Source organism: Schistocerca piceifrons, chromosome X (genome assembly GCF_021461385.2).
Source record: "Schistocerca piceifrons isolate TAMUIC-IGC-003096 chromosome X, iqSchPice1.1, whole genome shotgun sequence".
Classification (NCBI taxonomy): Eukaryota; Metazoa; Arthropoda; class Insecta; order Orthoptera; family Acrididae; genus Schistocerca; species Schistocerca piceifrons.
Genome location: NC_060149.1, coordinates 152,688,300 through 152,700,142, shown reverse-complemented (window position 1 = coordinate 152,700,142; position 11,843 = coordinate 152,688,300).

Here is an 11,843-nt window from a genome sequence, read left to right as displayed (position 1 = left end):
TATAACGCGGTAATTTGTGGGTCAATTTGTGAATTTTGAGATGTCTGGGAATGGGATGGCCTGATAGTGCCGACATATGAATGTAACATAGCCGGAGGTATTGGAATCTACACACATCAAAAAAAGTTTTGCATCACCCCAGTTCCCAGAACTTCTGAAGATAGACGATGAATGCGGATATTGTATCACAGACGCAGTCCGTTTGACTGTTTAGAGATATCACTTATTCCGCCCAAAGATGTAAACAACCATGCATGAGCAGCGCCTATTAGACGGAGAGGGGCCGACTGTCAATCAGTTCCAGTCATTCCACCAAGAAGGAGGTACACGGCTCGTGTTGTCTGAAGTTCAACCACGCCTAGACGGTCAATACCGCGGTTCGACAACGTCTGCATTGTTACTTTGGGCCATGGAAGAGCTCTCAACAAGGGTAGTGTCGAGGCGCCTCGAACCAAAGCTATGTTGTTCGGACATGGAGAAGATACAGACAGACAGGAACCGTCGATGACGTGCCTCGCCCAGGCCGCCCAAGAGCTACTACTACAGTGGATGACCGCTACCTGCGGATTATGGCTCCCAGGAACCCTGACAGCAACGCCACCATGTTGAATAATGCTTTTAGTACAGCCACAGGACGTCGTGTTACGACTCAAACTGTGCGCAATGGGCTGCATGATGCGCAAATTCACTCCAGATATTCATGGCGAGGTCCATCTTTGCAACAACGACACCATGCAGCCCGGTACAGACGGGCCCAACAACTTGCCGAATGGACAGCTCACTATTGGCATCAACTTCTCTTCACCGATGAGTGTCACATATGCCTTCAACCAGATAGTCGTCAGAGACGTGTTTGGAGGCAACCCGTCAGGCTGAACTCGTTGGACACACTGTCCAGTGAGTGCAGCGAGGTGGAGATTCCCTGATGTTTTGGGGGTGGTATTATGTGGGGCCGACGTAAACCGCTGGTGGTCATGGAAGGCGCGTAACGGCTGTACGATACGTGAATGCCATCCTCCGACCGATAGTGCAACCATATCGGCTTCACATTGGCGAGGCATTCGTCTTCATGGACGACAATTCGCGCCGCCATCGTGTACATCTTGTGAATGACTTCCTTCAGGACTGGAGTGGCCAGCACGTTCCCCAGACATGAACCCTATCGAACATGCCTGGGATAGATTGACAAGGGCTGCTTATGGACGACGTGACCCACCAAAATCGCCGTTGAGGAGTGGGACAATCTGGACCAACAGTGCCTTGATGAACTTATGGATAGTTTGCCACGATGAATATAGGCATGCATTAGTGTAAGAGGACTGGGCATTAGAGGTACCGGTGTGTACAGCAATCTTGACCAACACCTCTGAAGGTCTCGCTGTACGGTGGTACAACATGCAATGTGTGGTTTTCATGAAAAATAAAAATGGCGAAAATGATGTTTATGTTGATTTCTATTTCAATTTTCTGTACAGGTTCTGGGACTATCGGAACCGAGGTGATGCAAAACTTATATTGATGTGTGTACATGTTACATAAATTCTCAAATGGTTTTACAGTTATTATTATGGCGGAGCCGTTTACACCTAAGTCGTAAACGAAATACTTTTGTTACACTTGTTTTCGAGGAATAGCAACAGTACGATGGAAAACTTTTATAATTATCTTGGTTTTGTTAAGCATTATCCATCGTTTTCGAAGTATTGGCGTTCGTTCAGCCGCTATAGTTTTTTATCAGTTGTCTCTTGGCTTGCGCGAGTGTTTATGGAGCTCTGATGGAAAATATTGCGTGGCTGTGAATTTTGTATGTAGTTTCAGTGGTTTATTTTCTTTTAGTAGTTGTCTACATAGTCAGTGACAGATCAGGATTGAGATAGCTTTTTATCTAATGGAACGATACTATCGGATTGTGCTAGGATTCGAAGAAATCACAGAGAATGTTACACTACACTTCCTCAAAACCAAACACTTAAAATGCACAGAATACCATTTATAATGCAGACATGAGAAGACAGACCGGGAATTGCATATATGATGTCGGAAACCATCCGAAAGAGCTCCCAGGCTGACCTGTGTGTCACACAAATGGTCGCAAATCCATCATGTATGCCTTACCCTTGTTAGACTCCATCCTCGTGTCTCTAAACATGAAGAGGCGGACATTAAGCTCTAAGAGCAGGAAAAAGGGTCTACAAAAAACGTCGGACATATACCATTTGCCACTAGTTGCATCATTTCAGCTTCTTCTCTGCGCAGTTGCCTTCAATGCAGAGATAATCATTTAACCACGACACTCTACTTCATGCAGTTCTTCCTCTCAGAATTTACCTCGTCATGGTTTAATCAAACCTCGGTGACATCGTAGAGGCTCTAATCTACAACTCGTTAACGATTGAGACTTTTTTCCCTCTTCATAACAATCCGTAAATAATGGGTTTGTTTATAAAATAACTTTTTTCTACAGTTAGTCACCATTTTCTTTTTAAATAAGTTGTGCGTTTCGACCAGTAGACACAACCCATAATTAATGTCCACTGATGAATGTCTAGATACTTTTAATCAGATAGTGTATGCGTGGGGTCTTGCCCATTCGTCTCGTAGAGGGTACCTAAAGGATGCTGCTTTCTTCGAATGCTATACAACAATTCAAGCAAAATCACATTAATAGTTTTTATTACAAATAAGAAGAATGACAATACCTACCTTGTATTTACAGTGGTTTCGAAAGCGATGGGCGACATGCAACATAAATCAGAGTTCGTTTGCTATATACAATGTTTATGCAAGTTTGAGACACAGATTGTGGATCACTAATAACTGCTATCGTATCGTTCTCTGCTAGGCCTGTCCGAATACTGAGCGGCCGAGGCTGGCAGAAACGGCACCTATATTCTCCTCTTTTAGAGACCGCTCCTATCGTGGTGCGGTCCTAATCAGTGCACCATTGGCCGACGTCGTTTCACCGCCATCTCCTTTTCCGTACTTCATCTTCGTTCTGGCGCTTTGTGGTTACACCAGAACAGTATGCGCAATGTATACTGAAGCAAACTGGTATAGGCATGCGTATTCAAGTATAGAGATATGTAAACAGGCAGAATACGACGTTTTGGTCGCAACGCCTATGTAAGACGACAAGTGTGTCGCGCAGTTGTTAGATCGGTTACTGCTGCTACAATGGCAGGTTATCAAGACTTAAGTGAGTTTGAACGTGGTGCTATCGTCGGCGCACGAGCGATGGCACACAGCATTTCCGACATAGTGATGAATTGAGGACGTTCCCGTACGACCATTTCACGAGTGTACCGTGAATAGCAGGAATCCGGTAAAACATCAAATTTCCGACATCGCTGTGGACGTAAAGAGATCCTGCAAGAACGGGGCCAACGACGACTGAAGAGAATCGTTCAACGTGACAGAAGTGAAGCCCTTCCGCAAATTGCTGCAGATTTCAGTGCTAGACCAACAACAACAAGTGTCAGCGTGTGAACCATTCAACGAGACATCATCGATATGGGCTTTCAGAGCCGATGGCCGACACGTGCACCCTTGACGCCTGCTCGACACAAGGTTTTAGACCTCGCCTGGGCCCGTCAACACCGACATTGAACTGTTGATGACTGGAAACATGTTTGCTGGTCGGACGAGTCTCGTTTCAAATTATATCGAGCGGAAGGACGTGTACCGGTATGGAGACAACCTCATGAATCCCTGGACCCTGCATGTCAGCAGGGGAATGTTCAAGCTGATGGAGGCTCTGTAAAGGTGTGGGGCGTGTGCAGTTGGAGTGATATGGGACCACTGATACGTCTAGATACTACTCTGACAGGCGACACGTACGTAAGCACCCTGTCTGATCACCTGGATCGATTCATGTCCATTGTGCATTCCGACGGATTTGGGCAATTGCAGCAGGACAATGCAACACCCCACACTTACAGAATTACTACACAGTGGCTCCAGGCACACTCTTCTAAGCTTAAACACTTCCGCTGGCCACCAAGCTCCCTAGACATGAACATTATTGAACATATCTGGATGCCTTGCAACGTGCTGTTCAGAAGATATCTTCATCCCCTTGTGCTCTTACGGATTTATGGACAGTCCTGCAGGATTGATGGTGTCAGTTCCCTCCAGCGCTACTTCAGACATTAGTCGAGTCCCTTTCACGTCGTGTTGTGGCACTTCTGCGTGCTCGCGGTGGCCCTACCCAATATTAGGCAGGTGTACAAGTTTCTTTGCCTCTTCAGTGTAGATCACAGGGTGCACTACAACCAACTAAGAGGGAAGCAAGTTCGTGAACGTGCACTGCCCAAGTGGCAGGAGGTATAAGCTACCTGTAGCTGAAAACCGATATCAAAGTCAGCCATATAAACCATTCCACTCTGAAATAGAACGTAGGAAGAATGAACAATGTTTGTACTAAGCAGGCTGGTCCAGTCGGAGGTTCGAGTCCTCCGTCGGGCATGGGTGTATGTATTTGTTCTTAGGATAATTTAGGTTAAGTAGTGTGTAAGCTTAGAGACTGATGACCTTAGCAGTTAAGTCCCATAAGATTTCACACACATTTGAACGTTTGTACTAAGCACTTAAATCTTTTTAGACTTTTGAAGTATCTCTGGATTTTGCTGCCACCTCGCACGTACTGGTAGTAGATGGCCTGCCAGATGATTGAGGCCAAAAATGCAACCCTGGAACCTGCGTTTGGGACTCGGACGTGGTCTGCTGCCCTTGCGATGTAGTGGGAGCTAACATTGGGTCTGGCGCTGGTGCGGACGTGGATTCCTTCCCTCGCACTGCAGACTTTTAGCATTGCTACGAGCGCAACCAGAGCATGCCAGAGAACAACGCACCTGGCATTTGCACTCACTGATCGTTAGTGGCAGATAGGACCCAGCGAATGATTACTTAATAAAAACCTTGTAATTGTGCCCTTCCTCCCTACTACACTGAAAAGAACAGTGCGACCGCATAAGAATGAACGCCTGTGGTAATTTGTTCTAAAAAATGAAGCCTGCCAGTCCACAGTGTAATTAAAAAAAAAAACACCAGACAAGTGCGAGTAGGTCTTGCACTCTGCAGATTCTGTACAAACTTAACTGCGTATATCTGTGTAGGTAATGGCCTCGTGTAAGTCTTTCTATTGGACACCACTTCGGCGATTTCCATGTCCCAAAACTACCCCAGTTATCCATCCAGGGAAAGGATGTTTAGCGTGGAATCCGAACCACTGTTGCTTCCGACAACTCCTCAGATCGTTGAGAGATGAAGACTAGGTTAACATAAAGACTGAAAAAGCCGTGGTCCAACCGAGATTCGAGCCCGCGACATCTCAGATTCCATGCAGACACTTTATCACCAGATCACCAGGCCAGACATTTACAGGGTGTTCATTCTAAACGAAGACATTGAAATATCTCGAAAACTACACATCGAATGAGAAAAAGTGATAATTCCAATTAGTTTGACTCGGCGGGGGACATCAAATTATACTAAAATCGATCCCTCACCCCACTCCGTGCGCGGGTGGTGGTGGTGGTGGTGGTGGTGGTGGTAGGGGCGAGGCAACTTTGATGCTCCATCTTAACCCCAGTTTTTTTTTTATTGCAGATTGCGATTCTATGGCAGAATCTACATACCTTTTGTCTTATGCATTTCTTCATTTCACCACTGATTGTGCCGTAATCGGAGGAATAGAAAAGAGTACACAATCGTAATTTACATGTCACTCAATGGCCCTTACACATCCAATGGCAAGTGAGAACCCATCTGCCTTCTAGAGGGTAGGACAGGCTAGTATTTCATAATTTCTAATTGGGAACACCATTTAGTAAGTAGTATTCCTCCGACGTATCGAAAAGGGACTAGTCGACGCGCCCCTGTGGCCGTTGCTCGAGGCAGACATTACTCTACTTTTCCTATTATAGTATGCGTCCAGACGTAGTGCCGCCAACTTCAATACACTTAGTGATCTTCTTTTCAAATGACCGCACACAGGACAGAAAAATACCTGCGGGAATGTCAGCACAGGCGTTTCTGATGCGGTCGACTGTATCTTCACGGCCTTTTGGCACCTGCTGGTACACCTAATCTTTCAGATATCCCCCAGAAATAAATCCGGCGACGTCAAATCCGGCAAGCTAGGGGGCAAATTAATAGGGCCACCTCTGCCGATCTACCGACCAGTATTAACAGGGTCGAATGCCTCCCGTGCTTCAATTGCGTAATGCGTGGGGGACCGTCATGCTGAAAACACGTACGTTGTCGAATGCCCAGGGCAACATTCTACAGTAGTACCGGTATTTCCTGTCCGATATTTGCGTCCATTGAACGTGTTGTCGATAAAATACAGACCAATGAGTTTGTTCCCCATGATGCCACATCATACGTTAATCGACCGAGGATGATGATGGTGAACTTGCCGTAACCAGTGGGGACTGTCTATACTCCAGTAATGAATGTTCTGCCGGTTAACGCTAGCATGGTTTGTGAGTGTAGGGTGGGGGTCATTTGCATTTATTGATGCTTCCATTCACAAAACGTTACCCGGTTATGGATATCGGCGCCGTGAAGTTCTTGATGCAGTGACACGTGATATAGGCGCTATTTATGACGATGCAGTACTGTGACAACAGGACATACCGGAATCGCGGTGAAATTTCCGGACGGTTATCCATGGGTTGTAGTGCATTGCCGCTAGTACAGCTGTTTCATTAGCTTCTCCTGTAATACGTTTGCGTCGTTTCCTTTTGCCGGTATGTTCGCTGCCATCACCCACAAAGGCGTTCACAACTTTGTAGCCGGCCGCGGTGGTCTCGCGGTTCTAGGCGCTCAGTCCGGAACCGCGCGACTGCTACGGTCGCAGGTTCGAACCCTGCCTCGGGCATGGATGTGTGTGATGTCCTTAGGTTAGTCAGGTTTAAGTTGTTCTAAGTTCTAGGGGACTGATGACCACAGATGTTAAGTCCCATAGTGCTCAGAGCCAGCCAACTTTGTAAAAGAAAGAAAGAGAGCGAGTTTCTCTGGAAAACGCTCGGCATACAAGACTATAGCGGTCTCATAATTTCTCCTTCATTCTCCGTAACTCATGATCATTTCGATTTTTTCTTCTGTGACTGCATCCTTCAATGTCCACTTGCACTTCTGTTCTTCAAATGATAGGTAGGTCTGCAGACAATAAACACTGCGCAAGTATTATAATGTTTAGAGCCGCTTTCTGTTCTACGTGAGCTCTGTTCGCAGTGTACTGCCTGTTACACTACGTCGTAGTTCGCTACACGGCCACGGTGGCGAGTCGAGTTGTCCCCTGTTCGATATGTCGGAGGAATACAACATTGCGAATTAGGTTTCCAGTTAGAAGTTATCAAAAACTGGCATGTCCCACCCTCACAGCATGGAGGTGGGGTCTCTTGTGCCATTGGATTTTTAAGGACCATTGCGTAACATCTCGTACTTTCTTAAATAATTTGACAATTCAGAGGCTTTCTTTACCAGGATACAGATTAGATGGCTCTTTTTCAAGGAAGGTGGGGGAGTGGCCATGTATGTAAAAAACAGTAATCCATTTGAGTCCATAGACGTATCACGACACTGCACTGAACAGATATTTAACGTTGTGCAGGGGCAGATGAATTTAGTGAAATTAAACTTGTAATTGTTGTTGTTTATATGTCCCCCAACTCTGACGTCGGAGCATTTCTGCTCAAGCTAGAGAGGTTTCTTGATTCACTTTATAGAAAGTACAATAAATTAGTTACATGTGGTGATTTCAATCTTAATTTGGTATATGATGGTACAAGAAAATGAATGTTCGTAGATCTCCTAAATTCATATGATCTGATGAAGATCGTGTTTTTTCCAATTAGGGTGCAGGGGAACAGTAGCACAGTCATAGACAATATTTTTATTCATTTTTCATTGCTAGATAGGCATTGTGTTAGTAAAAGGGTGAATGTCCTTTCAGACCACGATGCACAAATTTTAGTACTAAAAGGCTTTTGTACTCAAACAAATGTCACATAAAATTACAAACTACATGGGAAAGTTCATCCAACAGCAATTGAGAGTTTTTTAAACCTCGTCAAGGAACAAGAGTGGCAGGATGTTTATAGTGCCGACAACGTAGATGACAAATACAATGCTTTCCTTAACACATTTCTCATGCTCTTTGAGAGCTGCTTTCCATTAGAACGTTCTAAACGAGGTACTAGCAGTAAAAGGCAGCTTGGGTGGCTGACTAGTGAAATAAGGATATCATGTAGAACAAAGTGTGAATTATATCAAAATGATAGCAGTGATCACAAGCAAGCTGCTGTAGCCCATTACAGACAGTACTGTAAGGTGCTTAAAATTTTTATTAGGAAGGCAAAGAGTATGTGGTATGCAAATAGAATAGCTAATTCACAAGATAAAATGAAAAGGACTCAGTAGTAAAACCGCTTTATAAAAAGGGAGAATGGCAAAATACAGACAATTTTAGACCTATTTCTATGTCATTAGTGTTTGCTGAAGTTGTTGAAAGACTATGTATGTAAGGATAACAGATCATTTTGTATTACACGATTTGCTGTCAAATGTACAGTTCGACTTTAGAAGGCTTTTAACAGCTGAAAATGCTATATTCTCTTTTCTCTTTGAGGTACTGGATGGGTTAAACAAAAGGTTTCGAATGCTATTGCTCCAGAAGTTAGTCGATTACGGAATACAGGTAGTAGCTCACAATTGGTTCACCTGTTACTTTAGTAACAGAGAGCAAAAGGTCATTATTCACAGTGTTGAGAATGGCTGTGATGTGGAGTCTGTGTGGGGTACAATCAAGGGGGCGGGGGGTTCCCCAGGGATTAGTTTTGGGGCCACTCCTGTTCCTTATTTTTATACATGATATGCCCTCTAGTATTACGTGTAACTCTAAACTATTTCTGTTTGCTGATGACTCTAGCTTGGTAGTAAATGATGTTGTGTACAACATTGTCTCGGTTTCAAATAGTGCAGTTCATGACATGAGTTCATGGCTTGTAGAAAATAAACTAACGCTAAATCACAGCAAGACTCAGTTTTTACGGTTTATAACACACAATTCGACAAAACCTGACGTTTTAGTTTCACAGAATGGGCATATGATTAGCGAAACTGAACAGCTCAAATTTCTAGGTGTTCAGATAGATAGTAAACTGTAGTGGAAAGCCCACATTCAGGATATTGTTGAAAGAGATAATGCTGCCATTTTTACTATCTGAACGGTGTCTGAAGTGAGTGATCGTTCGACACGAAAATTAGTCTACTTTGCTTATTTTCATTCCCTTATGTCGTATGGTATTATATTTTGGGGTAACTCTCGCCATTGTGAAACGATTTTTTTGGGTTAAAAACGGGTGGTTCGGGCAGTGAGTGGTGTACGTTCACGAATCACTTGTCGAGCTCTGTTCGCGAGCCAAGGGTATTTTGACAATGGCCTTTCAATATATATATTCCCTACTGTCATTTCTTGTTAGCAATATTAGTTTATTCCCAAGAAAAAGCAGCTTTCACTCAATTAATACTCGGCCGAAATCAAACCTGCTTTTGGATCGGACTTCCATAGCTCTTGTGCAGGAAGGTGTGCAATATACTGCTGCATCCATTTTCAATAAGCTACCACTAGAATTCAAAAATCTTAGCAGTAATCCACGCGCTTTCAAATCGAAACTGAAGAGTTTCATCATGAGTCACTCTTTCCATTCTGTTGAGGAGTTCCTTGAAAAATTAAGCTGATTCTTGTTGTATTGTTGATTGCGTTTACTTAAACTTATGGCTTGACTTTTCTCAGGTCCATAAACTTTTATCTGTTATTACTTTTATGTTGTAATTTCATGTACTGACATGTTCTATGACCTTGCAGATTTGCTTCTCAATTTGGTCCTACGGAGCTTGACGTGTAAATAAAAGAAAGTAAAATAAAATTGTGTACCCATTCCTATTCCTCCTATTACAGCGTAATCTGTGACGAAACAAAGAAAATGCTTAATCTGCCATAGAAAACGGGGGTTCCAATTGAAGATTTCAATTGCCACCCCCTCCCCACCCCCCCACCCCCATCGTCACCCACGTTTGGGGTGTGGTGGTTGGTCGAGTGTGGTATAGGTGGATGTCCCCCTCCGAGACAAACAAATTGGTATTAAAATTTTTTTTGATTCGACGTGTATTTTTCGAGACATTTCAATGTCTTTAGTTAAAATGAACAAGCAGTATATAAAGAGTTCATCTATAGGTTTTGATGAGAGATACGATATATCTCTGAGTGCATTGACTTGGAGCATAAATTACACCATCAAGGGACCGTAGACTTTAGTGTTTGGCATAAATTTCAACTTTATAGCTCCACATATTCCTAAGAAAATGGGGACTTTTCAGTCAGCTGCAGGTTTTGACTGCACTGGCTTAGAACGTTAAAGTTTTTACACTACCAAGGGACTGGTGATTTTTGGCATAGATTTCAACCTGAGATCTTACCCATTCCTGAGAAAAATCTGTACAGATGGCCGTATCTTTTGGAAAAAAGTGGGTGTTACTCAAGAAACAATTCGATTAGTAGAACTAAAAACATCATCTGGCTAATCAATAGTAAGGACATACAGAGTGAATTTTTTTTTCTGAACGCCGCAGGAGTACTGACTCTTTGATACAGCTTTCTGGGGAAATACTTAGCCTCTACATCTGATGAGTGACTTCTGCTGGAAGGTAGCTTATTGTTGATAGGCATCTGGTCCAGGTTTGCTTGGCTGCTATTACCACACACATGTGAACTGCAATCTGCAAACGCTGCTGTCTCCTATTTCTAGCGAGAAAGCCACGCATGCAATTACAAATCTTTTCGATACCCTATATTATCGTACTTTTGCTAATAAACGTTGATGTGGTACCAAGTCAATTACTTTCCGGAAATCAAGAAATACCGCATCATCTTGATTGCTTTGATCCACGACTTTCATAAAGTCATTGCATTGACTTAGAAGCTTTCATATATTTGTGAGACAGGTATTGGATTTAGTTTCCTACATCTTCCTTTGAAACTTTTTTGACTGTTGGCTTTACTTCACGGAATACCCTTGTAGACTTGTGCTTAGTTGCATCTGTTATGTTTATCTGCCAGCAGTGGGTTAAATATGGCACACAAATAGTGATGTACAAATGTAACTGATTTCGTTGACTCATTATGGCAAACAGAATCGTAGCGGAGTCCGAGACCTACTTATGAGGTTATGGGAACATGTTCATCAGACATAAGGGTATCGTCAGGAGTACCGCAGAGAAGTGTGATAGGACTGCTATAATTTTCTGTATACATAAATGACCCGGCAGACAGGATGGACAGCAATCGACGGTTGTATGCTGATGATGCTGTGGTGCACGGGAATGTTTGGAAGTTGAGTGAATGTAGGAGGATACAAGACGACTTAGACAAAAAACATCGGCAATTCATAGGCGGAATGCTAGATTTGATACTGTTAGGTTCGAACAACAGCCAATGTTACGGAGATGCTTCAGGACCTCAAATGGGAATCCCTGGAGTGAAGGTGGCGTTTTTTTCGAGGAACTCTATTGAGAAAATTTAGAGAACTGACATTTGAAGCTAACTGCAGAACGATTCTGCTGCCGCCAACATACATATCGCGTAAGATGCGAGAAATTAAGGCTGATATGGGGGCATACAGACAATCGTTTTTCCCTAGCTCTAGTGCGAATGGAACAAGAAAGGAAATGGTTAGTAGTGACACGGAGTACCCTCCGCCACGCACCGTATGGTGGCTTACGGAGTATGCACGTAGATGTTTATGTAGCTGGATATGTAAATGTAGATGTGGAGTTTC